The following is a 27,022-nucleotide window of genomic DNA, read 5'->3' as shown; positions in this document are numbered from 1 at the left end:
AATGGTGAATAAGTTTTGAGCTGTGTGTTCCAATATGGCTAAATACTGATAATGTAAACATGAAAGATGTATTCAACCCCCATATTGTACATAAGATAAACATAAAACAGTATGGCGAACATGACGAACATTTTACAACCAAGAGTTGGAATCACAAGGTAACAATTAAGTAGTGATGCAAAAGAATTTTAAAAACAGAGAATATGGGCTGGAGAGATGGCTCAGCCGTTAAAGGCTAGGCTCACAACCAAATATATAAAAACAGAGAATATTCTTGTAAGGCTTTAGATAGGAAATATCCCTCCAGTGGGCTATTAAAGGTAGAACCTTGCTTTATAAAATAGATATATGACTTTGACAATACCAGAGCTAAAGGGAGATACACAAACCATGTCATATGATGCCCTCACCTTAAACAGAGTACCTAGTAATGGCATTTCTTAGTCAGTGCACCATATAAAGACAATGTCAGACTTAATAGTAATAGAAGCATGAATTTTAGATTATTTTGCTTGGGTAAATGTCATGTGCGTGCGTGTGTGTGTGTGTGTGTGTGTGTGTGTGTGTGTGTGTGTGTGTATCCTTTACTTCTCGGAGACGTTACCATTTCCCAACTGAGAAGCTATGATTCAGAGAAAAATGCAATTCCACACTCTTTTAATGTGTTCTTGTGACATCAGAGTCTGCGCTCTGCACAAATGCTCACTGGGCTGGGATTGAGTTCTAGATGGTCCTAATGGACTCTGGTACTCCTCTAAAATGATGCTGAGAGGAGGAAAAGGCTGTCTAGGATCTATATCCCCTGTAACCCAATGCCAAATGGATACCTTCAAATTACAAACAATTAAAGCCTAAGGAATTAGACGCTCACATTAATTCTTAAACTTGCCAGTTATTTCCAAAGTGAATTGTGGGTTTCAGAGAAATTCCCGAATACCCTCCCAAAGTATTTCCTAGCATTGGTGACTGGACATTAAAAAAAAGGAGACTAATATCACAAAGAAACCAAGGCGGTGCCTGGTAAAAATTCCAGGTAAGGATTTACTACACATATTTTCCAGTGGCTTTTCCTGGGAAGATGCATAGAAATATCTTTTCGCCCCAGATGGGGCACAGAAACCAGAAGGAATAAACCTCTCTGCTCTAGTGCCGGTTGGTGAGCCACTGTGTTTATGGGAGGTACGTTCAACAGAGTAATAAAAACGCATGCGCATCCCTGGAAAGCCTGCCTGCCCAGAGGCATTCCTGAAGCTCCCTCCACCCTGTGCAAGTTGGCCCACTGGAAAATCTCTAAGGTCGTGTATAAGATCGTTCTTATCACGTGGAGGACCTTTGTGATTCTTCTAAGATACTGAGCTGCTTGGTGGATACATGTCCTCAGCTCCCTGTAAAGTTGCTTAGCCCTCAAGGAGGAAGCTTTTAATTCTTCATAAAATAGCTACGCTACTGTGATATGCAAATACATGCCTGTCTGCTCACACGTGTGTGTTGAGTATTTGTTCCCATTTCAACACTATGTAACTATCTTAGCATACACCCCAGTTTGAAAATTCATACTTAAATGTTTTGATCAACCATAATAAAGTAATTTCCAAAATTGTTTTATATGATAATTCTGCAATGAATTTTTATGCAAATTTACTGTATACATTATTTCCTTAACTTCTGAAAACGTCCACATAGCAGTCCTTATCAAATGCATAATTTAACAATTTTACATAGCAGCATTTGAAAGGCCTTACAAGTATCTATAGGAAAGACTGGCATGTAAAATACCAGCCGCACTATATATTTTAGTAAAAATGTTAAAGAACAGATGGCTTTCAACATATTTTCATAATGAAGAGAAAATGTAGTCTACTCCTGAATCGATGTTTGTTGAAAAATAAATATTTCCCAAATGCCAAGTAATATAATGCATTGTCTATATGCTGTCCCTGGCATGCTCTATTCTAAAAACCTATTAGCTTTCTTTGTAACATTGACATTACCAACATTCTTCATGCAATAGAAAGTCAGGATGTTTATTGTTTATTTTATGAAACTAAAACAAAAGTAGGGAAAGAAGTATTCTAAATGAATCACAAAATAAAGTAACATTTACCACTTACCACAAAGATATGCCATCAACTACTTTAATCTTTTGTAAACAGTCTTTAGAAATTTGAAAATAAAACTGAGGTAAAGAAAATTCATTTTTCACACGTTCCCATTGCTCTTTAAAGACTGGAATAACTCTTAACTTATTCACAGTTGTGTTCTCTATACTCTCCGTCCACGGATCTGATTGGCTGTCAAGAGTACGCAGGCAGAGCTCCTAGGTCTTTGACTCCCAATGACTATAGCCAGATCTTGTTTTAATAGTGTCCATCTTGGTCTTTAAGTAGATCATAATAGAGAATTGTAAATTTTATTTTGTCATATACAATAAAAATTAGTTGGCTTTTGTTATGGTCATTAAGCAAGGAATTTTATGGGATGGAGTCATAGGTCATCTTCAAAACTAAGAAGCATTGTTAAAGTGAAGCTCCACTATCTAAGCTTTTACTCTGTGTAATATCATGAGAGGCCTTCTAATGAGAATGTACCATTGACAAAAAAAATTATTTAGTAATGGAAACTGAAGAACTGTAATAGTTACTGATACATAATTTCTGGTTTATGAAGCAATGGGCACTTTCCTGCTCCCACTTGATTCTTTGGGCTTTGGCTTTAAAAGGTTGCTCAGAAAGGCGGCACCATGATGAATCTGCTGAGCAGAAAGATCAGCCTGAAAACTCAGCACACCACGAAGTTCTTCTCTGGCTAGAGACACATTTCAGTGAGCAGGCCTGAGGCCAGGATGAAGGGTTACAGACCCAGGTGAGGAATAACCAGTTGGTGGTGGACAGAACACCATGGAAGTGCCGGCAGATAGAACCCAGAGCATATTTGACATTGATGTTTTTCTTAAAATCGGGAAGCTAACACTTGTTTTCATAACGGGTGTTCCCCAGCTACTGGGCTACCTGCTGGCTGCTCTAGATGTCAAGGAGCGTTCCCCAGGCAGCGTGATTGCTCCATCAGATAGAGCAATAAGCTGGAGATGGTTTGAGAATGATCAATTATTCAGCCACTCTGCAGAACCTTTTAAAACCAAAGTCCAAAGAACTAAACGACATCAGGAAGAAGGCATTGCTTACAGGTCCTCAATCTCAATCAATCTCTCTCTCTCCTCTTCCTCTCCCTCCCTCCCTCTTCCTCCCCTTCCCTCCTCTCTCCCTCTCCCTTCTCTCCTCCTCTTCCCCCCCCCCCTTCCCCTCTCCCCCTCTCCCCCCCATCTCTCCCCTCTACCTCTCCCCTCTCCCCTCTCCTCCTCTTCCTATCTCCCTTCCCCCTTCCCCTCCCCCTTCCCCTTCTGGCTTCCTCCTCTCTCTCTCTTTATTCTAGAGACACAATGTAAGCCAAGAAACAATGTAGCAGAACCTATAACAATGGCCACTTCCTGATTTCATTTCCTTTACTCCAGTTAACAAACCTTACAAACTGCCTGGGTCTGGTATAATTTCTACAAAGGAGAAGAGGAGGGGGCAATTGGGGGACTAGGTCTAAGGGTGGGACTTGGAGGAGGAGAGAGAGGGGAGCTGGGATCAGGCTGTAAAGTGAGTAAATAAACAAATTAATGGAGAAAAATCGTTATGCTTTCAAATTTTTTTCTTGTCCTGTAGACAGGATGGCTCCAGAGAGCGTCCAGTACCAGCTTCAACAGTGGTTCTTTAGAAGCCTTTCTCTGGATGGATCCTGGCAGAGCTTCCTCTTGGCATCAGGCCTGTTCACCGAAGTGTGTCTCCGGCAAGAGCTGACCCATACATATGCAGCCTTTCTGAACAACCCTTTAAAATCAAAGCCTAAGAATCGAATGAGAGCAGGAAGTGGCCATTGCTTACAGGCCTTCAATTCTTCTCAGAATATTGTAGCAACACAACATAAACCAGAACCGGAAATGTAGCAGAACCTATTCCAGTCCTTCAGTTCCTCTTAATCACAGTAATTTATTTCTTTTTATATTTTTTTTGCCAATTGTACATTCTCATATGATCTTACACTGAGTAATAACTTAGGTTAGATACTGAGATTTCACGTTAACATTATCCTTAAGTATATGCCTTTATTTTTGAAACTAGTAAGTTCTTATCAATACAATTTAAGTCACTCAAAACTATAGCTGGTATTTTATAATGATGACCAAATTCAATACAATATAACATTATATCAAAGCTATATGTGCTAGTGAAGTATTTGGAGGGATTTTTGTTTTTTCAATAGGTGAATTTTACTTGTTAGGTTCAAATATCAGTGGAGGTCAATGGTATTTTAAAGGTGTCTGATGATGACAGCACTCTTGAAGGCTGATGCCATCTAAATCATGTTTACAAATGAACATGACTAATTTAGGCTGTGTGTAGTGGTGCATGCCTTTAATCCTAGCACTTTGAAGGCAGGTATTTGAGTTCATGTCTAATCTTATCTATAGGACATGCCAGGGCTATACAGAAAAATTCTGTCCCAAAATCAATAACAACAATATCAGTTACAACAATAAGAAATGAAATAAATATTATTTAGTAAAAGATGAGTTATATGTTTTAAGCGTGTGTGTGTACACACACGCATGGGCATACATGTATGCATGTCATATTACACAAGTGAAGATCAGAGAAAATCTCCTGAAAGTTGGTGTGCTCCTTCACTTGTGTAAATTCTGGAATAGAACTCATTTGGTTTGATGGCAAGTGCCATTTCTCTATTGAGCCATCATGCTGACCCACTTTCTATATTTTTCACAAACAAAACAGAGACCACCACAAGCTCCAAAGCACTTAAACTACTCTACAGCATTAGTTCGGGGAAACATGACATCATATGACGATTTGTACCATTAACAACCATGCATCATGAGTCTGCCTTGGCAGCTCGTGTCAGTTATCCTGGTACTTGGAGATAGAAGCAGAAGTACCAGCCTTGGCTACATAGTGAATCTTAAGACATTCTGGGCTATGAGAATTCATCTAAAAAAATCTTTCAATAAAATAGATAATAGATAAATGAATGAATATATAAATGAATGAATATCAGACATTATTAAATGTGGAACTATTCATGTTTGCTTCTCACACGTTGTGTATTGGTACCCTGCTGAGTAATTCAATACATCTGAAAAAAATAATCTTGTATCTCATTGAAGACACACTAAATCAAAGTCTCTAGGACAAGGACTTGAAATATGTTCTGTAATGACTCCAGTAGGTGGTAATTTTCCAGTCTTAAGTTAGGAATTATTTACAAAAAGAAATGTAGGTACATATAACTGAGGCACAGACAGATTTCACAAAAACAGTTTCACAAGGAAAGGTTTTCAGTGCCAGATAACCTGAAGTAGTGAGGGATTATATTTCTGTAATGCTAAAATAGTGGGACTAAGATCAAAATCTATATATTTAACAGAGATCACGCTACTGTTTTTGGAGTCTATGGAGTCCTCAAGTCTTTGAAGAAAAACAAAGTGACATTATTTTTGTGTGTGTGTGAACTCTGTGGATTCCCTGAAGAAACATAAAACAATCTCCATCCATTCCGATGCCCTAAAAGAGCCAATGGAGCTTCGTCCAGGTCAGTATATAATTTTTATAAGATTTACTAAGAAGTATTATGAACTGATAAAAGGTTGTAACAGTTTTCTTTTGGTTTGAGTAGTAGCACATTGTAGAAAATTAAGAATTAAAATAGATAGTGGTAAAATGAGTCAAAAGAGAGTAAGCAAGCAAGAGGGTGTCCTGGTTTGATTGCGAATATTTGAAATCAAAAGAAGTGAGGAGAAGATGCATGTGTCTGGATCTGTAATATTTTATACATATATTCAAATTTATATTTTCAGTACCTGGGAGAAAGAGACAGAAATGATGCAAAATCTTGCAGATTCTTTATCCTGAAGGTTGGTGGTACCTCTGAGTGAATTCTCTACAATACCTAATTTCTGGTTTGGTGCAAACCTAGGATTATCAGAGGAAAGGCTGGGTCACACACATTAGCTACTTAGAAACTGTACCTACACAGAAGGATAATTAGAAAGTAATGAACTCATAGGATCATCAAGCTTTAAAAGCTGAGCAGACGGACAGGAAACCAACTAATTTAATAATAGTAGAGAATAAAGCTCAGAATGTTTTCAAATAAGTGCTAAAGTTGAACTGCCACGCCTAGGGCATTCAAAACCATCTAACAGGAAGGCAGAAGAGCTCAGATGGATTCTCAGAATGGAGCAGACACTAGAACCATCAGACAATCTTCATAAAGATCTACACAAGTGAAAATATCACTGAAAATGACCTAGGAGAGAAGCGACAAACAGGACATGGGGCTTTTCCATCTCGGCATTATTGCTAGTACTGAAGTATCTTAGAATTGACCTTGAAGGGAGCAAGTAAAAGGGAGGAAAGAAGCATTTGGTCGTCCTTCTTTTTGAGCTTCCTGTGGTCTGTGGATTGTATCTTGGATAATTCAAGGCTTGAGGCTAATATCCACTTATCAGTGAGTACAGATGCTTCAGTTTCTTAAAAGAAGAAACAAAAATATTCATAGGAGGGAATATGGAGACAAAGTTTGGAGCAGAGACTGAAGGAATGGCCATTCAGAGACTGCCCCTCCTGGGCATCTAGCCCATGCATATACCACTACCAAAAGTAGAAAATATTGATGAAGCCAAGAAGTATATGTTGACAGGCGCCTGATATAGCCATCTCCTGAGAAGCTTAGCCAGAGCGTGACAAATACAGAGGCAAATGCTAGCAGCAAACCATTGACCCGAGAATGGGGTCCCCATTGGAGGAGTTAGAGAAAGGACTGAAGGAGCTGAAGCGGTTTGCAACCCCAAAAGAACAATATTGCCAACCAATCAGAGCTCTGAGGGTCTCAATCACCAACCAAAGAGTACACATGGACTGACCCATGGCTCCAGTGCGTATGTAGCAGAGGATGGCCTTGCTGGTGATCAATGGAAGGAGAAGCCCTTGGTCCTGCTGAGGCTTGATCCCCCAGTATAGGGAAATGTCAGGGTGGGGAAGTGGGAAAGGGATGGGTGGATGAGTAGGGGAACACCCTCATAGATGAAGGGGAAAGTGGATGGGATAGGGGACTTAGGGAAAGAGAACAACATTTGAAATGTAAATAAAAATATCCAATAAAAGGGGGTGGGGGATAAGGGATGGAGGTAAGGATGTTATCTGAAGGGAGAAACACAATTTTCAAGGTCCTCGCATAAGAAGGAAATTTAGCTCAAGAATGATGACTGGGCTTGGCTAAAGGAAACTAATCAGAAATCTAAGTTTTCAAACGAATGACAAGAGTGAGAAGGTATTCTATGGACATCAGCAATTGAAATGGAATGGCCAATTCTCAGAACGTTTGAGTGTCGAACGTCTGAGGAGTTGAAGAAGCACTATCATGTGAACTTATTATTGGATAGCTGGTGAATTTTGCTGATCTTCATTTTAAAAATGTTTTAAATGTGAAGGTCATGTACTGTGGCTCAATTTCCTGAACCCAAAAGGTTTTCTTAAATGCTTAAGGAGAAATTTGAAAAAAAAATATGATCATTCATTTACTGTTATTTTATTTCAACTTTGTTCCAAGATTTAATCAAATGTATCAGTTCTCGGGACCTTCAAGTTACTGTTTCTCCAAGTTCTGAAATAACTAATGAACAAGTTAGTCCTAGAATATATGTTCTTAGTGAAAAATGAGGATTATTATCAGGATTTATATATACAAAATTCTTTGCAGAGAGTTTTAAGGGAGACTTGTTTTTGTTTTGTTTTGTTTTGTTTTGTTTTGTTTTGTTTTTGAGACAGGACCCTGATTGAGTAGCCCAGAGTGATCAGGAACTTACTCGGTAGATCTGGCTGCCCTGGAACTCACAGAGCTCTTTTGCATCCCAAGTTCTGGGATTAAAGACAGATATTTCAGTATCTGTCGGGAAATAACTTCAAGAGACTTTTAGAGTGAGATTGTAGTAAACATAATTTTAATCCATGAATCTGGAGACACTGATCAGGAAATAAGCAAAACATCGTAAAGACCGTGGTGGTTAATCCTGGCTGTGACATTCTGCTAGCAGCTTCAACTGGTTCATTTTCTGATACCAAGGGAATTTTGAGGAATTAATTCATTGCCTGCTCAATCTGTTATTTTTCTGGATAAAAATTCTATTACCCACAGATTTAATGATCGCTGTGCTAGGAATATTTGTTTAGTTATGAAAAAATTTACAGAGAAAAGGGAAATTCAAAATCAAATATTCACCACATGCAAACATTTTCATCAAAGTGTTTTATATTTCATATATACGTATATATATATATATATATATATATATATATATATATATATTCTTTCTTCCCTTCTTCCATCCAAACACTGCCATATACCCATTCTCCCAATTTTATACGCTTTTCCCATTAATTATTATTGCCTATGTATATGTGTATAAATGTATGTTTCTGTATGACCTGTTTTGTCCATATCAAATGGAATTCTTATTAGTTTTACCAAAATATAACTAATTTAGTTTTGATACAGTAAGAAGAAATCTTAAGCTTTTCAGACCGTATCAGTTATTAAAGTTCTATCGCCCTCCAGCTTATCTATTACCATAGCAGCATGGTTCACCTGGTCCCATCTCACTCCGTGCTAAGCAGAGTTTGAAATAATACGTAGAAAATGGATATAGAAAGTGGAAAATGTCTCCTCTGGAATAGAGGTGTAATTACCTCCATGGTAAAGGGCTTGGCTATCATAAACAGGCTTTAGGTTGCTTTCACGTATCTGCTACTAATAGTCAATGAGTAAATAAATAAATAAATAAATAAATAAACAAAATTTAAAGATTCACATAGTCTAGATTTCAATTCAAGTAAACCAAAGTACTCTTAGAGCACCTGTTTGTTGTGGTTTGCCCTGGAGTTATCTGTATTTTGATGCTAATTCCACTGCCCCCAGGACAGCTGCCTAGTCACTGCTCAGGAATCAGGTGACTTCACCAGAACCTTCTCCCCATTGAATCTGTAAAGTACAGGTGAGGGGCAGGTACAGGATAGAAGGAGGCCTGTCATTGGAGGAGAAGGAAGGATGGGCGGGAGAGAAGTTTGAAGGGAAAGGAGGAGACTGGAACAGAGAGGGGAAGAGACAGGAGGGGGAGAAGAGGAGAAGTCATGGCAGGACGATGGAGGCTGACGTAAAGATCTCACTCTGTGTATTTACAGGTTGTTATTAATGTTCTCAAGGGTTGGATGGTACAGGCCTTTGTTTAAACGGGCAATTATATCTTATCAATTAAATCTAAGGTTATTGTGCTGTGTGTTCTTTTATGTGAGGGTTTGAGTGTAAGAAAGTGTGTGGCGGCAGGAGACCCTAGGCCGCCGAGGCGAGGTTGGGATGTGTTTCCGCGAAGATATCTAGCAGATGTCTTGGGGCACTGTGGTGGGGACCTAGAGAGGTAAAAGGCCACAATACCTTTTTATTTTTTATATTTTTCCAACACCTGTTATCACTGGAGCCATTGGTTATATAATTGCAGGACCCAATATTTGCAAACTTCTCAAACTAAGTCTACCAGTGCCTTTACACTCCCAGGATAATTAGAGAATGCCCCCACAATCTTTCTTCCACCACGCAAGCCCCATGTAGTCAGAGGGGAACATTTAAGGTTTTTATTATCCTCTCCAAAGACAATTTCTGTTAATGTTCAACCTATTTGCATAATTATCTCTCATAAAATAAAACTGTTAATTACTCCTCACTTCTCCTTTCTCTAAGGAAAAATCTGTTTGGGGGGAAAAAAACAAATTGACAATAGTTTCCAGAAGAGCAAACTTAATTTTTTTTTACCTTATAAGAAAGGAAAAGCCAAAGTATGTTATTTTCTTCCAGAAATTTAGCATGAACTGTGGCTTAAAGCAACACTTTTTTTTTTTTTTTAAATGGAGATAAGAAATCCAAAGTGGGTTATTTAGGCCAAAATCAAGTTACCATCAGGTTTGAAATTCCTTTGGGAGCTGCAGGGGGAATTCCTTGCCTTGTGTTTGGTGGCTTCTAGACAGTCTTGCTTTGGGTCCTTGCCTTTGTATATGAAGTTCATTCTCCACCCACGTCTTCTTTAGCATCTCCTGTCAGTGCTGACGTTTGAACGACTGCAGGTCATCTGTGACCCCATTATATCCACCAAGATGATTCCACCTTAAGGGAATTTAACTGTCATTGCCTCCCAAACCCCACATGCTGTTTAACATTGCACGGTCCCAGGCTTTAGGACAGCAATGTGAGCACCTCTTAATAGAGTCGCTATTCTATCACACACTGAATAAACGAGGGAAACGTGAAGAGGCGCTTGCATTAGACTGTGTATGGCTATGAAATGACTCAATGTTTCATGATTTCCTAAAGTCGCTTCATCAGGTTTAGAGTCCAATTTATTAAATACAGTTTTGGTATGTCCCATGAAAAGTAGGTTTGTCGATCCTTTCAGTTTGCTGTCCTTTATGTTTGCTGCTGTGTTACACGCTAAATTCAGCCTTTATAGATACTGCGTGTTCAAAGGCTGCCTAGAAAATCGAAAAGCAAAATAAAGTTGCTCTTCTTCAGGGTCCTCCCTCCTGTGCATCACCCTCTCACACATGTAACAAAACCCTTGCAGAAAGCCTGGCTGCCTCCCTGCTGCACATGCGTCTTCATCCCCATCGCTGTTTCTAGGGGGCGCTTTCAAGGCTTAGCTTTATTTGTTCCCACCACCACCACCCAATTCTCTCCTGTGCTGGTTGGTTGACATTTATAACACCGTCGTGATCACTGTGCTGTATTCCAGCCTTTTTTGCTTCAGGATCCTAGTTATTTTCCCCATGCCATCATTTTATTCCCTCTGCAGGACTCCAAACATCATGCACTGGCAACCTCACCTGCTCAGGATCTGTCTGAAGTTAGGAATTTAGTATCTTCCAACTTCGAGTCTCACTTGAATTTCACAATTAAGCAAAGCCCCCCGCCTTGAGCAAACGACAGCATGTCTAGCCCTAGAAAAAAACTCTAAGTAATGTACAGAAGCACATTTGGGAGTACAATTGACTTTTTATGTACTGAAGCCAGATGCATTTCATTCCTATGCATGCTGAGGGAAGCGAGTTCATCTCATATATCAGAAGAAGCATCTGCTCTACCAAAGCGCACGGCCGGATATTCATTACGCTTAGGCAACAAAACACTTAAGGAAATAAAATCTCCCTCCCATAAAAAAGGTACATAAAGAGATTTTCTTTTTATAAAAGTACATCAACCAGTTATTCCCTAAACAGAAAATACAAAGAAATAAAAATGAGCCTTAAAATATAATTTCTGCTCAGATATTTAAGCAAAATCTAGGGTAAAATTTATGAAAAGGGCTGTGAACAGTGTTGATACCTGAATAGTTATTTATCACTCATGAATGTGTGTTCAGAGGCTTGACTATAGAGGTGGCATATGAAAGTTCATAAAGAAAAAAGACAGTATAATATGCATATGCTATTAAATTCCTATTCCTCAGTGCTTCAGAAAGAAGGAACAAAAACCTCATAAAATTGTCTATCCAATCATATATGTGCCTTGTTCTTTAAAAGTGATGCTCATTGATAATTCAAAAAGTCTAAGACAGACTCATAAACAACTTAATAATTAAATTTCAGAGAAAACCCCTATAATTAGAGAAAACTGCTTTATAGGTCCACGCATCTGTTTGTATCATGAACGAATATAACATTTTAAATAAGAATACCTCAGATCGATGGTATTTTGTTTAGGAATTTAAATTCTAATGCATTATTACAATGTCAGTCCTTCTGAGTGAGTCCTTCTGGGTGAGCACTCTACCACCGACATGTAACCCCAGGTTTTTTCACTTTCCTTTGTTGTTGTTGTTGTTGTTGTTGTTGTTGTGTCTTAATTTTAATTTTGTTTCCTCAATTATCTTACCAAGTAGCAAGTGCTCTTCTGGGCTAGTCTTACACACTACATTTTTCCCTTTCCCAAGCCTCATTTCTCTTACCCTTTGCTTCATATCTCTATTTAACCTTTCACCCTTGTTTCCTCTCCCACTCTCATACCACTGTTCTTCACTATTAAGTTCCACGCTCGACCCATTAAAGTCTCTCCTCTGCTTTCTAATTTCCTAGCCTCTAAACAAATTCACTCTCTCAAAAATACGCAAAAAGTATCAGGAAATTCCTAAAATGTACAATATAACATATATAAAACTTTTAAATAAACTCACTGTATAAGGTGGAAGACATTATCTTACCTAGACATCACATGCTACCAAGTAAAACCTACGTTACCAAGAATGGGTTACATTCTTGAGTTACTGTCCAAAGGGGGAACCCCAGACACCCCTGCCTCAAATACTGCAGGCTGATGGACAGCCTCCACAGTGTGTTGCTAAACCCCTATGGCTGATAACATCACATGTTTATGACATAGAATACGGAGAAATCTTGTTTGCATTTACTTCACTAGGATGTTTCACCTCTAGTCATTAGCATTCATAGTGCTGTAAGGTACTAGACATGCTACCACAGACGAAAAGTAAGCATCAATCTTGGCTAGCTACAAATATTGCAGGTTATAATAAAGATCTGTCAGAAAGGTGTGTCCCCAGGTGCAACAGTGGCATGAAAGATATGGAAATAACCCACCGCTTCTTTTTTATTTTTCTACCTGTTCCATGAGATGGAACCCATATCTCACATGTCCATGAGGTAAAGAACCTGAGACTGAGAAGGTTAAAGTTCTGGGAGAGGGGAGAGCTATGACTGACATCATTCTTCTAAGTGAACAAAGCAACAAAATAACTCTTATTGACACCAGTATACCCCCCACAATATATCAATCCACCATCAGTAGAGATTCTTTTTTACAGTAGATAGTCAGTAATATGGAGACTCACAACTGAACAAAATGCAAAGAGTTTTTAGAGGGCTCAGCATTAGATGGGGTGTCTTTATCAGAGCCTTCCCGCTAAGATTAAGCTCCCCAGGTGAGGGAGTGGATGAAGTGGATTAAAAGCAAAAAGTGATTGAGGACCCAAGGATTTTCCAGACAAAAGAGAATAGATATACATATGAACTCAAGAGCCTGTGACAGAATGCACTGTACCTGCGCAAACTCACACTAGACCTAAATCCCATAATAAAAGAGGAGAAGGAGGCACCCAAGCCAAGAAGTTATTCACAGATGATAGCTACTGGGGGAGAGAGAGCCAATTTTCAAAACAATGACATTGGATCTGTAAGCTACACTCTAGGACAGATCCCATGTCCAGGCCAATAGAAGTCAGACCCCATGTTTTTTAGTGGCTTTTTCTTTTTTCTATTTGTCTATTTGCTTGCTTTTATTTTTATATCAATGGAAATCCCTTCTATTCATTTATATAATGAGTTATTTTATTTAAATTTTTCATATAGTATGTTTTGATGTTTCCTTTGCCCAATCCTCTAAGAGCCTTTCACATTTATATTATTCACACAATGTCCTCTCTCTCTTTTTCTGTATCTCACATATAAATACATATACTGAAGAAAAAGGAAATAAACAGAGAAATAACATGAAATTAAATGGGAATCGATGCGGAAAGGTCTCAGGGAAATTGGGGATGGAAAGAGTATGATAGAAACTATATTGTATGAAAATCTCAGAATAAATGAAGAGGTGGACATTTTTCAACTTGCAAATGGTTCTACCACTCCTACATTTCTTTATTACTAAAATTTAAAAAGTCCATTTCACCCCATACAGTGTAAATAATATTTGTCAACTTATCGTTCTTTGTATTTTAAAATGTTTAATTGATATATGTACTATGGGGTTCAGAGATATAACACATCACCAGTTTTGCTGTTGTAAAACAGAGGAGGTTATCTCCATTACATGACCACCATTGTAATGACTTGTGTTCTAAAATATTGTCATTTGGTAGGCAAATGATAACCTTTGTCATAGCATCCAGTGCCTACTGAAGTTACAAATGGTGTGAAAGTGTGAAAAAAAAGTTCACTTATGAAACCTAACTCTACTTCTTCCTTGACTCCTCTACAAGGAAGGATATAAAAGCTTTGCTGTGATTTATACTTGTGAATAATATACTAGAATTCCTGAAATAATGATTATGCCAATCTTTAACTTCAATATCTGAGGTGTTCTACATTGATCACAGAGATGGTGTGAACCACATTTTGTGTATCATTATATATTTTAAAAAACATTGTGTTTGATTGTGAGTACTTATAAACTACCTAATTATTCGTACAATTTCTAGACAACTGATTCTGAGTTTCAATGGTGCTATTATACTATAAATTATTTTGATTGTCATATGTATATTAAAGATGAAGCTGTCAGGAACCATCATAGAACAAGGTAGCAGTTGAACTTCCTGAGATGATCGCTTTAAATTAACCTCTATGGCAGAGTCCAATAGGAAACTCCCAGAAGAAAACCATTTTAGGAAAGATTAATATGCGTTTCTTATTATTATTAAACATAAATGACAATCACTAGAAATTTCCCAATCTTTTGGGCAGATCTCTGTAGATCTACAAAGATGTACTGTCTTGTAGTGATCCTATATAGGCAAATAAATGATTTCTTAATCCTTAATGATGATCCTATATGAATTTACCCAACATTATATCTGTATTTATTAAGCTCTTCTATAGTGTGACTGCTACTAGGTCTCTTCTGATAGTCAAGACTGTAATGAGAACTCTGTCAGTCGCCCATGTGTCACCACTTAGTTAATTGCTTCTAGATACTAACCAGACTTTTTACTACTCAGCACATTCGAAGAGGTTGTAAAACCATTAACCAAAATCATTAAAAAGAAACTAACAATTTATTATAGGTGCTAGGACAGAAGATAAACTAGTGACTGTGTTTATATATATATATAACTTATACTAATAATTTAGTTGTGATTTTTAACTCTCAGTGAATGTGGGGAGCTGTGGCAGGTGATGAATAAGTTTAGCCAGATAATTACTCCTAATGGATATGCATGTAAACATTCTGTTGTAAACTTCTATTTCAATTTATGTTTTGATTTTATGCGTGAACGTGTGATGAATTTTTTGACACGTGATCATATATTCTGAAAGATGAATAAGTGCTGAGGATAAAGAGAAGAACTGAGCTGAGGAGAAATTTTTAGACAGAACACTTCTTAGAGAAAGAGAAGAATTTTCCCTATCCCCTTTTCATTCATTCCATTTCCCCCCTTTTTCTTAGCCAGCTTTCAGAGAACATTTTACCACTTAGTAATAAACACTATGATCGCTTTTCAAGGTGTCCCTTTTTCTTCCTGTGACTTCTACTAGCAGGCGGAAAGTTATAGCCATGCAGTTCCTGCTGAGGTAGATCAAAGGCCACATTACTTAATCACCAATTTCACCCACCACCCCTACCTCCCCCCCCCCCCCCACCGTTCTCCCCAATCCCCCCCACCCTCTGTTAGGCTACTGATGTCAATAGCCTAAGTCACCAGCTTTTTACCCTCAGAAAGAGCAAGAAGGTTTTTAGGACCTTTTAAAAGTTATCATCAGCATTTTAGTACAGTTAGAGAGCTAGAACATCCCGGGACCACCAGAGTCCTACTCTGTGTCATCTCAATCCTCTCCAGGTCCGGAAGCTCCCGACAGAAAACACCCATTAGCAAGTGGTCATGGACATGCATATGTGGCTGGTCATGAGATAATGAAGTGTTAAAATGTTTGCTGGCTTTCAGAGCTCACCCTGATGAAAAGAACAAGAGAACACCAGAGCTAGGAGGGAAGATGATCCAAACATTAAGATGAAATGGTCAGAAAAAAAGAAATATTCCTCATGTTTTCTTTGCTGCTGAAATGCGTTCAGAAAGTAGAAATGCAACAAACCTGATAAGAAAAAATGTCAAGTAATAGTTCAAGAGTGTCCTGAAGTGTCATTATCTCTTGGAGCCACACTCTCTCTCATATCTCTTGAATTATAGATAGATAGACAGATAGAGAGATAGAGAGAGAGAGAGAGAGAGAGAGAGAGAGAGAGAGAGAGAGAGAGAGAGAGAGAGAGATATTACTTCTATCAAACCCTAAGTGCTACACCAGCGTGAACCCATGTCTTGGTCATAGTTTGTATTCCTACATAAAACATCATGACCAAGAAGTTGGGGAGGAAAGGATTTATTCACCTTACACTTCCACATTGCTGTTCATCACCAAAGGAAGTCAGGACTGGAACTCACACAGTGTAGGAATCTGAAGGCAGGAGCTGATGCAGAGGCCATAGTGGGGTGCTGCTTTGACTTGCTTCCCCTGGCTTGCTCAGCTTGCTTTCTAATAGAATCCAGGACTATCAGCCCAGGGATGGCACCATCCACAATAGGCGGGGCCCTCTCTTCCACCGTGATCACTAATTGAGAAAATGCCTTACAACTGGATCTCATGGAGGCATTTACTCACGGGAGTCTCCTCTCTCTGTGATAATTCCAGCTTGTGTCAAGTTGACACACAAAACCAGCCAGTACAACGCACTAAGTATGCTTCTAATCAGAATGCAGCTCAGTCAAGCTTTGTATATATGAGTTCCTTAGCCACTCTAAAATGTGCTCACTCCCATTCCTAATTTAGAATTCACAATGCTTAAAACATAAGTTCTTTCTCAAATATTTTGGAATACTGTATTAAATAAATCATCTCGTATTAAATAGTTCTTCATTCGAATCATGTGGTCTCATTAATTTCTCCATGTGCTCGCAAAAATCTCTTTGCAGTGTACTGATCAACTTTTCTATAATAATTTACCCCAATTACATTTCCTGTCCTCTTTATAGAATCCTTGCGATTTTAAACAAGTTGGGTTTTGATCGATTGAAATTATGTTTTACTTTTACCCTCTAAAAAGTCCCTACTTCCTTCTACAAATGTATAATGACATTGTCCATTCAGTCGTATGATTTACTAGAGAAAAAAATGACATGAGTAGCAGCATCGCTTGCTGCCCTGACTATCCTTGATGTGGGCTACGACTAATGAGTGAGGGACAGTTGGAGGCATGAGCAACAAGAGGAAGATCACCACCAGCTCTCCACTTGGAGACATGTCCACACACATTTGCTTCCGCAACTGAAGTAACGCCATATGTTCTCAGGGAAGTGGGTGGTGAGAGTAACAGTTGGCCTGCTAAAGAGGGCCATGTGTACCGGCAGCCTACCATCATCCCTCTTATGATTGCTGAAAACTCAGTTGAAGTATGTGTTCTTCAGAATAACATGGCTGGAGGAGTAACTTCCTCAACACCACAGTCTCTGTAACTCTGGGTGTGGGAGCTAAAAGTATGCAGGAAATCCTCTTTTTATCAATAGAACTTACTTAAACATCACCGACATTCCATAGTCCAATTTTATCTTCACTCAACACCTAAGTCCTTGTGATTATGAATTTGCTGCAAGATTTCTCTCTCTTAGCAAAATGATGACTCATGATCAACTTTCTTTAGTTTCAGTCTACACCAAAGGCATTTTAATCTTTAATTCAATATTCAAAATATTTCTTATGTCACAAAAAATAAGTGTGAAAAGAAATTAAATAGCTTATAATTTTAGGATATCATATATAATTTCTAGAAAGTAAAGCGATAGCAATTTGGTAAATCTACGTGTAAAACTACTCTTAAAAGAAAAAATGTAGCTGTTTAGTTAGGATTATAATAGTTTTGTAGCTGACCATGGATTTTCTATGTAATTTTCACAACTTCAAATGTAGTTCATCTGTTCTACTGATCACAGAATTTATTGTCTGAAGGTCAGTGCTACCACAGTGGTCAGATAAGATAATTTACTTTACTCTTAATGGTTTCTTTTTAACAAATGACAAAGCTTTTAAGGACGATGCTCTTTGCACAACAACCATAAAGCACGTCACATCTATTTACAATATAATTTTTAAGAAAAATGAATGGCAAACTTGTGAGGAAGACTGAATTCATTTGCATTCAATTAATTTGAGCAGGGCACTGCAAGTTCATTTTGAGAACAATGGCGCAGAAGAAAAAGCACACATCTTACACAGTGGTCCTCTCTGGGTCTACAGAAATATCTGAAAAGATGACATTATTATTAAATACAATTCACATGGTCATGTAGCTCATCATAAAATATATTCACTGAGTTAGTGTGTGAATGAACTTGTTAGTATTGCTCAATTCCAGACACGTCTGAATTCTATGACACTTAAAAGGAAAAACAAACTTTTGTGGTCATGATGCAGGTATGGCATGTAAAGGGTGAAGCTTTATAAATAAATAAGGACAGTAGGACACTTGGTAATATAAATCTCAGTAATTTAGATGCTAACATAGATAAATAATGAGGTGAATTCTTAATTTGGTTGTTTGATTACAATATTAAGTATTCATTTAATAAAGTTATGGCTATGTTCTTGGTAAGCATCAACTGTTACTAGAGAACGTAAACATTAGTATATTCAAAAAAGGTCTAAAGCTTATATTATTCCTGATGTGTTATTGTTCCATAGGAAGCAATCATACTGGGGCTTGAGGTTAAAAGACTATCAGTAGAATCAGTGGCAGATTAAACAGATTTCCCCAATGGTTATTACAATCTCCACATGATTTAATCTTTACATGATTAAATGGGCTTTACAGATCCAATTAAGTTTAGGACTTTGAGTCAGTGGCTCGACTAGATTTTTCAAGTGATCTAAGATGCAATCCAGGATTATAGTCACAGAAACAAGGGCTTATAACCACACACACACCCACACTCACACACACACACTCACACACTCACACACACACACACACTCACACACACACACACACACACACACACACACACACACACACACACACACACACACTCACACACACACACTCACACACACACACACACACACACACACACACACACACACACACACTCACACACTCACACACACACTCTCACACACATTCACACACACACACTCACACACACACTCACACACACTCACACACACACAGAAGTAAATAAGAACCATTTAAAAATAAAATAAAAGGGGCTGGGGATTTAGCTCAGTGGTAGAGCGCTTACCTAGGAAGCACAAGGCCCTGGGTTCGGTCCCCAGCTCCGAAAAAAAAAGAACCAAAATAAATAAATAAATAAATAAATAATAAAATAAAATAAACTGTACCTAGCAACTGTGAGTTTGGGATTCTGATTTTTAAAATCTAAAGACAATGAGTTTCAGCTTGCCACAACTTGTCACAGCAACAGTGAAAAACCGAGACATCATCATGGGAGTAGAAGCAATAAATATCATCCTAGCAGATTTAAGAAATAACTTGAGGACAGATGAGAGGGAATGATAGATCAGAAACAAGACTCGCCTCCGGAAGGGTATTCTGTCTTCTTTATTTACCCTCTGAGCCTCAGTTTTGTAAGGAACATCACTATCTCGTCAACAGGAATATGTACATTCATACTCCAGACTGAAAATTTTCTTTCTCTGTAACCCATTTCAGTTTCCCTTCAACCATTACATACATGATGGGCCCACATCTTCATGTAAGAATTCTTCTGACCAGAATAATTGCTGACCAGAAACGTTACATCTCAAATGAAATTCTGTTAATGCACACAACTGGAAGGAGATACAAATATTTTTTCAAGAAGACCAATTACATATGGATAAGGGACCTCATGTGGGCCAGGGAAACGGTTAAAAGAGTAAAATCAGCCAAGCCTGAAACGTTGCATTCTGAGTCTGTGTGAAGCAGACACAGAAACTCTCACAGCATAATTTTCAAGGGAGGTCGGTTCTTCCCTCTTGTTCAAACTAAATCATTACTCCAGTCTCCGTTATTTTTATGTTAAGTGGACGCAGTCCAGACATGAATTATACTACCACAAATAGAATCCTATGTAAACAGAAAAAGAAACTCTCACATAATTGCTAACCAATGCCAGTAGAAAACTCCTAATGGTGAAAAAAGAGAGAGTGCGTCTCTTGTCTAATAAATGTTTGTCTTGCTGCTGATTCTGTCCTGCATCGGATCATATGGCCTGGTATTACATAATAGCAGAAAAACATTACCAACATACTTATTTTAATTTTCTGTCATGGCTTGTTTATAAAATACCCGAAGAATAGTAGAAGATGGGTATGGGTGAACGAAAAGCTAACTCTGAATTTGAGGACGGAAATAATTATAGACTATCTCTCCAAAATCATGGATGAAAGCAGGGAAAATATCTCTTAGGTGCTATCCTAATGGGCTGAGCCTCTTACATGCATAATTCTACCTGACCACTTTAATGTACAAGCAATCAGCACCTGATGCTGGATAAGCATTCTATAATTTATTTTTACATGTTGAATCTTTATAATTTGTGTGTGTTCATACATGTTCAGGGGTCTGTATGCCATAGCCTGCACAGAAGTGAGCAGATAATCTTAGGGGGTCCTTTCTCTCCTTTCCCCTAGGATCCAGGGGTTAAACTATAGCCTTCAAGTTTGCAGGACAAGTTCTTTTATCTATGAAGTCTTATAGTCGCCGAAACTCGGCTAAATTTTTACTCAGTATCAAAAGTTGACTTAACTTTTGCCATCCTTCTCTTCATCCTTAACACGGTTCTTCAAGAAAAATATGGTGTGACATGCATAGACTTCAATGGAGAACTCTGAAATTCACGTACGACCTCAATCACCAAGCCATTCTACATGCTTGGTTTGCAATAGGGAAAAAAAAATTCAGCAAGCTAAAAATAATTAAATTGTTTATTCCAAGAATGACCGTCTAAGTGTAATGAATGAGGGTCTGGCTTCAAAAACTAGCATTGACCACACACAAAAGGACGAAAATATTGGTCAAAGTCAATTTCATAGTTCCTCAAATTTCCCCTATTGTTCCTATTTATTCTTAAATTGTGCCTCAAATATATTTGCGCAAAGGTATCTCACACTTGAAAGTGCTTAAATGAAACTTCTGATGATTAACCAACACTATGTTTCACAGATTTCCACACTTTTATGCATTGAATACCTTGTGATACTTCCTCATACTTTCAATGCTACTACAGAGAGGGTTAATGAGCAAAGCAATGAGCCCATAAGGCTAATTCTCCCACTTGGTCTCTTGCTGTGTTGTGCTTACTTATGTTAGTGTGATCTATAGGGAAACCACTAGATACCTTCTAAAAAAGATGCAAAGTTCAATTTCAAATTTTCTGAGGAAACATTATTCAATGGGCACAGAAAAGAGAGAACTTTTCATTTTCATCACACATATTGTGATTCACCCACCATCACGGCATGAGCACACCTCGGCCACATAGTGTTATGAAAGTAGACAAAGAAATTGAGAGGTGACTTGGAGATGGGAGGAGGAGGTGTGGGATGTGGAACCGTGGGAGGGTGGAATGGGAGGGGGATAAAGTCTGCACTTTAAAAAAAAATTAAATAATAAATAAGAAAAAAAAAGAGAAAAATTCGAGAGGTGAGTAGTGACTGAAACCATTTCCTTGGGCCCACAGAATTTAACAGTCTCTATCCAAACAGATACTGCAGTGAATCCATATCATTATTTTCTGGAGCAGCCCTAACCAGATATGGAAGAACACACACACATACACACACGCACACACGCACGCACGCACGCACGCACGCACACACTCACGCACGCACACGCACTCACACATGCCACCAAGCTGTTGAGTTCTCTTGTTTTTATTAGGAAACCTAGGAATGTATTCTTGACTGTTCCCCAAAGTTTCTTTTAGAAATTAAAAGTAATTTCTAACCTTTACACTAACTATATGCAAAACAGAGACCACTAGAGAGGATTAGTTACTTTATGTCATTGTATATACATGTCTCTCCTTTTTTCAGTTATATTTTAGGTAAATATTTCTATATGAAGATGTACAACATTCCACAGTCTTTCCTGGAAACTAAAATTATATATTTAGAGTTTCTCCTTTCTTTCCTGTCTCAGCTAACGTGTATCTGAATGAATCACATAGGCACAGAAATAAGCGCTTATATATGGATTCCTTCTCAGAAATGTTAAATAGTGGCAACATCTGAAATGCCCTACTTGAGATATTTTACAAGATCTGAGGGAAGATAAGATTTTAAGAATCCAGGGGAAAAAATGTTTTAAGTCATCCTGAAAGGATTAGGTCAAATGGCCACAAGCCAGAGAACTAATTACCCCGACTCGTTTGAGAATACCTACTCATGAGCATGCATGAAATTCTACAATCAGATGCAAAAATTGCACAGTCTCCATTTAATCACCACATGTGACTATGAAGTGAATTTAAACTGCTCATGGTCATTATGAAGTCTATGAGATTTTAATAAGTTCTCAGTCTCATACTCATTATCATTGGCAAACCCCCAAACTCTTATTTGAGCATAGAATACACAAACAACTATGAACTTTCTCAAAATTCACTTTCTTACCATTAATATTGATTCTTTTAAATTAAATATCTATCTGTATGTGTGTGTGCACGCACACATGCATGTACGTGTGTGTGTGCATGTGTGTATGTGTGCAAGTGTGCATGTGCTTGTGTGTGTGTCGGTGTGCAGCCATCTATGTGTCCTGCAAATGACAGAAGAGAGCAATAGATCCCTTCGAAGAGGAGTTAGAGTGGCTGTGAGAGAGCCAGTGTGGATGCTGGGAACTGAACTCTAGTCCTTTGAAAGAAGAGCAAGCACTCTTAAGCACTGATCTCCAGCACATGATGTAAAATTTTAGAACACACACACACATACAGAAAGAGAGAGGAGAGGGGAGGGAGGGAGAGGGAGAGGGAGAGGAAGAAGGAAAGAGAGAGGGAGAGAAAGAGGGAGAGGGAGAGAGGGAGAGGGAGCAAGGGAGAGAGGGAGAAGGAGAGGGAGAGGGAGAAGGAGAGGGAGGGAGTCACTCACTATTACCAATTAGTAAAATTAAATAAATGAAATGAGGAGTGAAATATATGGGATTTTTTCCTCCCTTAATAGTTAAAATAAGCTTATTTTGAGTCTATTCATATTAGGCACCAAACTACTCACTATTTTTTAGAAACATGGTCACAGTTTAAAAACTAAAACCATTTTCCTTTAAAGAATAACATTAAGTATACATCTTATTCCACTGTGCCCAAGAAACTCAGAACAACTCACTCGGAAGGCGGAAGTTTGCTCTTACAGCAAGTTGTTTCTGTATTTCAAGTTCACTCTGAGTGGTTTCAAAACATCTAAATGGGGGCTGCTTTCTGGATCGTAAGACACACATTAACCCCCATGAATATTCTGAATATGTATTGAGACTGTCTTCCAGTCTACGTCTTCTAAGGAGGACACATGTTGACATTAGGGACCAAGGAGCAACCTGAAGGTGACAAGTGTTGCTGAGACCCACCTCGGCACACTTGTGTTCTAAGTCTTCTCAATCAAAAGAAATGTCTTTTGCACATCATGTTTATATTTTTTCCTTGTGGTAGTCTAAACTAAAAGTAGGTGTAAACTTTGGAAAAGATCCAAAGTTGAAGTTGAATAAATTTCTGCATTACAACACGGCATTCATTGAAACTTAATACAGTTCATCCCTCTAGTCCTCACATTCAAAACTGAATTGATACTTCTGTTTCCCAAAACTTCCACAAGATGGAGAAGCAAGGTGTCTGCGCTGAAAAATTCTAACTCGAGCGCAGCCCTGATCCAGGTGACCTTAAGGTGAGGGAGGAGAGTCCAGTGGCGCTGCGTTACTAAACTCTGGATGCACCTGTACTGGTGGTGAAACTCCTACAAGTGCCAATACGTATCAAGTGACCCTTCTCAAAACAGACCTGGAAGATAGTTTAAATCTCTCTCCCATTTCTGGAATAAATGAGAAATTTGCATACCTCACTGCTACTAATATTTGTGGTAGCCCACTGGACAAATGAAACAACCATAAATTCTACTGACAGGTAATCACCAAAGGGTACTAGTAATACAGGATTCAGAAACAGAGGCCCAGGCTACACAATAGAAACAAAAATTTGAGTTAAAAAACTATACCCAAAATACACTATCTTCTGTGTCCACGATGATGAGCTGTTAGTATTACTGAGCCATGAACCTTCTAAACCAAGTTAACTTTGAAATACCTAGAGAATTTTGTTTTTCACAAATACGTATGCTCTGCTAAATATGTATGCACACAGACACATAGACACACAGACACACAGACACATAGACACACAGACACACACACAGAGACACACAGACACACAGACACAGACACACACAAACACACAGACACACACAAACACACACACACACACAAACACACACACACACACACACACACACACACGACACAATGAAGCATGTATAAAGTAAACCTACACTGAGGGTAGCCAGGAGAATTGCCCATACCAGAAGGAGATTCCTGAAAACCCCATCAATCCTTTCCCTGAGACCTTCACAGGATGACAAATTGTCTTCCCTTTCAAAGGACTCACCACTTCTCTCATAGCCAAAGATTTCCAAAGTGAGAAAAAATACATTCCCTGTAAGTCATCCTCTTCAAAGTTATGTTTTCACCTCCTCCCCCACCTCAAAAAAAAAAAAAAAAAAAAAGGTACCAATTTTGGAACAGGGAAGATGAAGAGGAGATGGAGTGAATCAATATGGCTTTTAAGCTAAATTGCTATCACATGTGAAGCCTATCTGGGGCCTCAAGTCCCCTTTAATGAGCTCAAAGAAGGTACAGAAAGGAAAAGAAAAAAAATATAGAACCCAGGTCAATCAATAGAAAGGCAAAGTGAGTAGATTTCTGGGCTCAAAGGTAATATTTTCCTGTTGCTCCTTACACCAAAAATACACTTTCCCAAGCTTTCCAATCCTATTACTTGACTGGAGAAAATGAGCATGGAACAAGACGAGCACAATTTATTGTCATAGAAGATTATTTATCTTAACACACACGCCCACACACACACACACCCACACACACACACACACACACACACACACACACACACACACACACACAATGTCTACCTTCGAAGACATTTTCTCAAGCCCACTTACTTGAGTTGAATTTCATCCAATTTCTGCCTGAAGATCAAAACCAACCCCCGCCCATTCCTTATCCTCAGCCTCTGTCAAGACCAAGTACATCCTTGTCTTAGGTAAATAAAAATCAGCAGCGGGAAAACAAAAAAACAAGAAACAAAAAGCAGCAGGTTCAGGCCCCTGGTTCAAGACCCCTAAGCACACCTCTCAGCTTAACTCACCTGGAGTCAGGTCTAGATGCCAGTCTGCTCCAACAGGGACTGGCAATCGGCTGGGAAACTCTGGCAGCGTCCGCCTGAATTAGGAGCGCACTGCAGCTGAACAACACCCCCAGGACCTGATGCTCTGAATGCGCCCAGATTTTTGTTTTCCACTCCTGCCCGGAGCACTCCTCCTTCCTTTTCTTTCCTCTCCTCCCAGCCTGTCAGCTACTGCGCTCCCTCCTCCCCACGTGAGGCGAGCCGGTTTTCTCCGCCTCTCACTGAGGTTTTGGTGCTCTGTCCGTGGTGCTAAAGAGGAAGCTCAGGGCTCCTCCCAAGCAGGAGATGTTCCCAAGATCTGCTTTCCCGACCAACCCCTTAGCTGCAGTCCCAAAAACAAACCTGCAGAAATCCTAGTTGCAGCCAGTGGGAAAACGGGCGAGAGGAGCGATTAACTGTATCCTTGCAGCATCCAACATTCCTTCAATCATGCGTGATTGGGCAACTCTGTTCGATCACCAGGAACCACAATCCCTTCCTAAACATCTCCACAAATCTTCAAGAACCAAAGAAATAAATGAAAATGGTATTCTTTGTCTGTGTTACCAGTAGTTTATATACAGAGATGCAAACTTTGCTAGACTGCAAGGCAGAAAAGTTCAAGGAGAAGCGCACATTTCAGAGCAGCTGTTATGTTGACACGCGGACTGCACTTTGGACGTGAACCTGACCCCTAGCTTCTAACGACCACCTTGCAGATTCCTGGGAGAGATGCACAAGCAGAATCCCCGTCTTCAACTCATGTCCTCTTTCAGTTAGCTTTGACACAATTCTGTGAGGCAAGATTAGCTTCACCACTTTATATTTTTTTTAAACAAATGAATGATAAGCCACTGACTCAAGGTCAGAGAGACTCTGTCATCCTGTTTAACATAAATTGGGAGTTTTCACAATCCATACACAGAGCACAGTGTTTTCTAGCATCTAGAAAGCAGTGACTCCTTGAGCTAATACTAATAATGAAAGTAACAATAAATATGTATCAAATGCAAAATGAATATTCCGAAAAATGCTGAGATCTGCAAATATCAAAGAATAATAAAGTGTATGCTGTGTTGTGTACTTATAAAAGTACAGCTGGCAGTCAAAATTACACAAGTCACATAACGCTCAAAATATTCATAATTTTTGTCAGTCAAGTTTCCTCCTCTATAAAACAACCTGATATAAGCTCTTCCAATATGTCCAGAGTGGACAGTTTTCTTGCAGTGCAAAAGTGCTCGATAAATTATCACATTCATTTCAAAGAGAAACATTGAATAAAACCCAATTCAACTAATGCCATATGAAAAACTGTATTATACATGAAAGATCACCGATAGATAAAATAGCAATAAAAATAAAGTTTACTGAAACATAAAGAAATTACAGTTAAAGGCAGTATTTTATCATCTGTTTTTACACACGTACACATGCATGCACACACACGTACTCATTTTATGTATAACAAGTGTTAGTCCCACTTACCACACAAAAATAATGTATGTTGCATTTTTTCTGTACCAAATATTTATTGATTCTGGCATAATAATATCATTGTAACCTTTCAATATCCAGTGTATATGTAGCTAGAAATCTTCTGATTTGTCTAGTCAAAACACACATTTTTAACCTTTGAAT

The 27,022-nt window shown here is 38.6% G+C and overlaps 1 protein-coding gene across 1 annotated transcript in view; it reads right to left on the bottom strand.

The window, feature by feature from the left end:
• The window catches only part of LOC116897713 (roundabout homolog 2-like), a 1,086,199-nt gene extending 1,060,505 nt beyond the window's left edge, over window positions 1-25,694 (bottom strand). The window contains exon 1 of the mRNA XM_032899172.1: window positions 25,364-25,694. The gene's annotated coding sequence lies outside the window, so the exon portion shown is untranslated. The remainder of the gene's footprint in view (window positions 1-25,363) is intronic.
• Between the last annotated feature and the right edge of the window lie 1,328 nt (window positions 25,695-27,022).

The sequence above is a fragment of the Rattus rattus genome, chromosome 4 (assembly GCF_011064425.1).
Source record: "Rattus rattus isolate New Zealand chromosome 4, Rrattus_CSIRO_v1, whole genome shotgun sequence".
In the NCBI taxonomy this organism is placed as follows: domain Eukaryota; kingdom Metazoa; phylum Chordata; class Mammalia; order Rodentia; family Muridae; genus Rattus; species Rattus rattus.
Note: the sequence above shows the minus strand (reverse complement) of the source record. Positions and strands in the feature narration are given on the sequence as shown.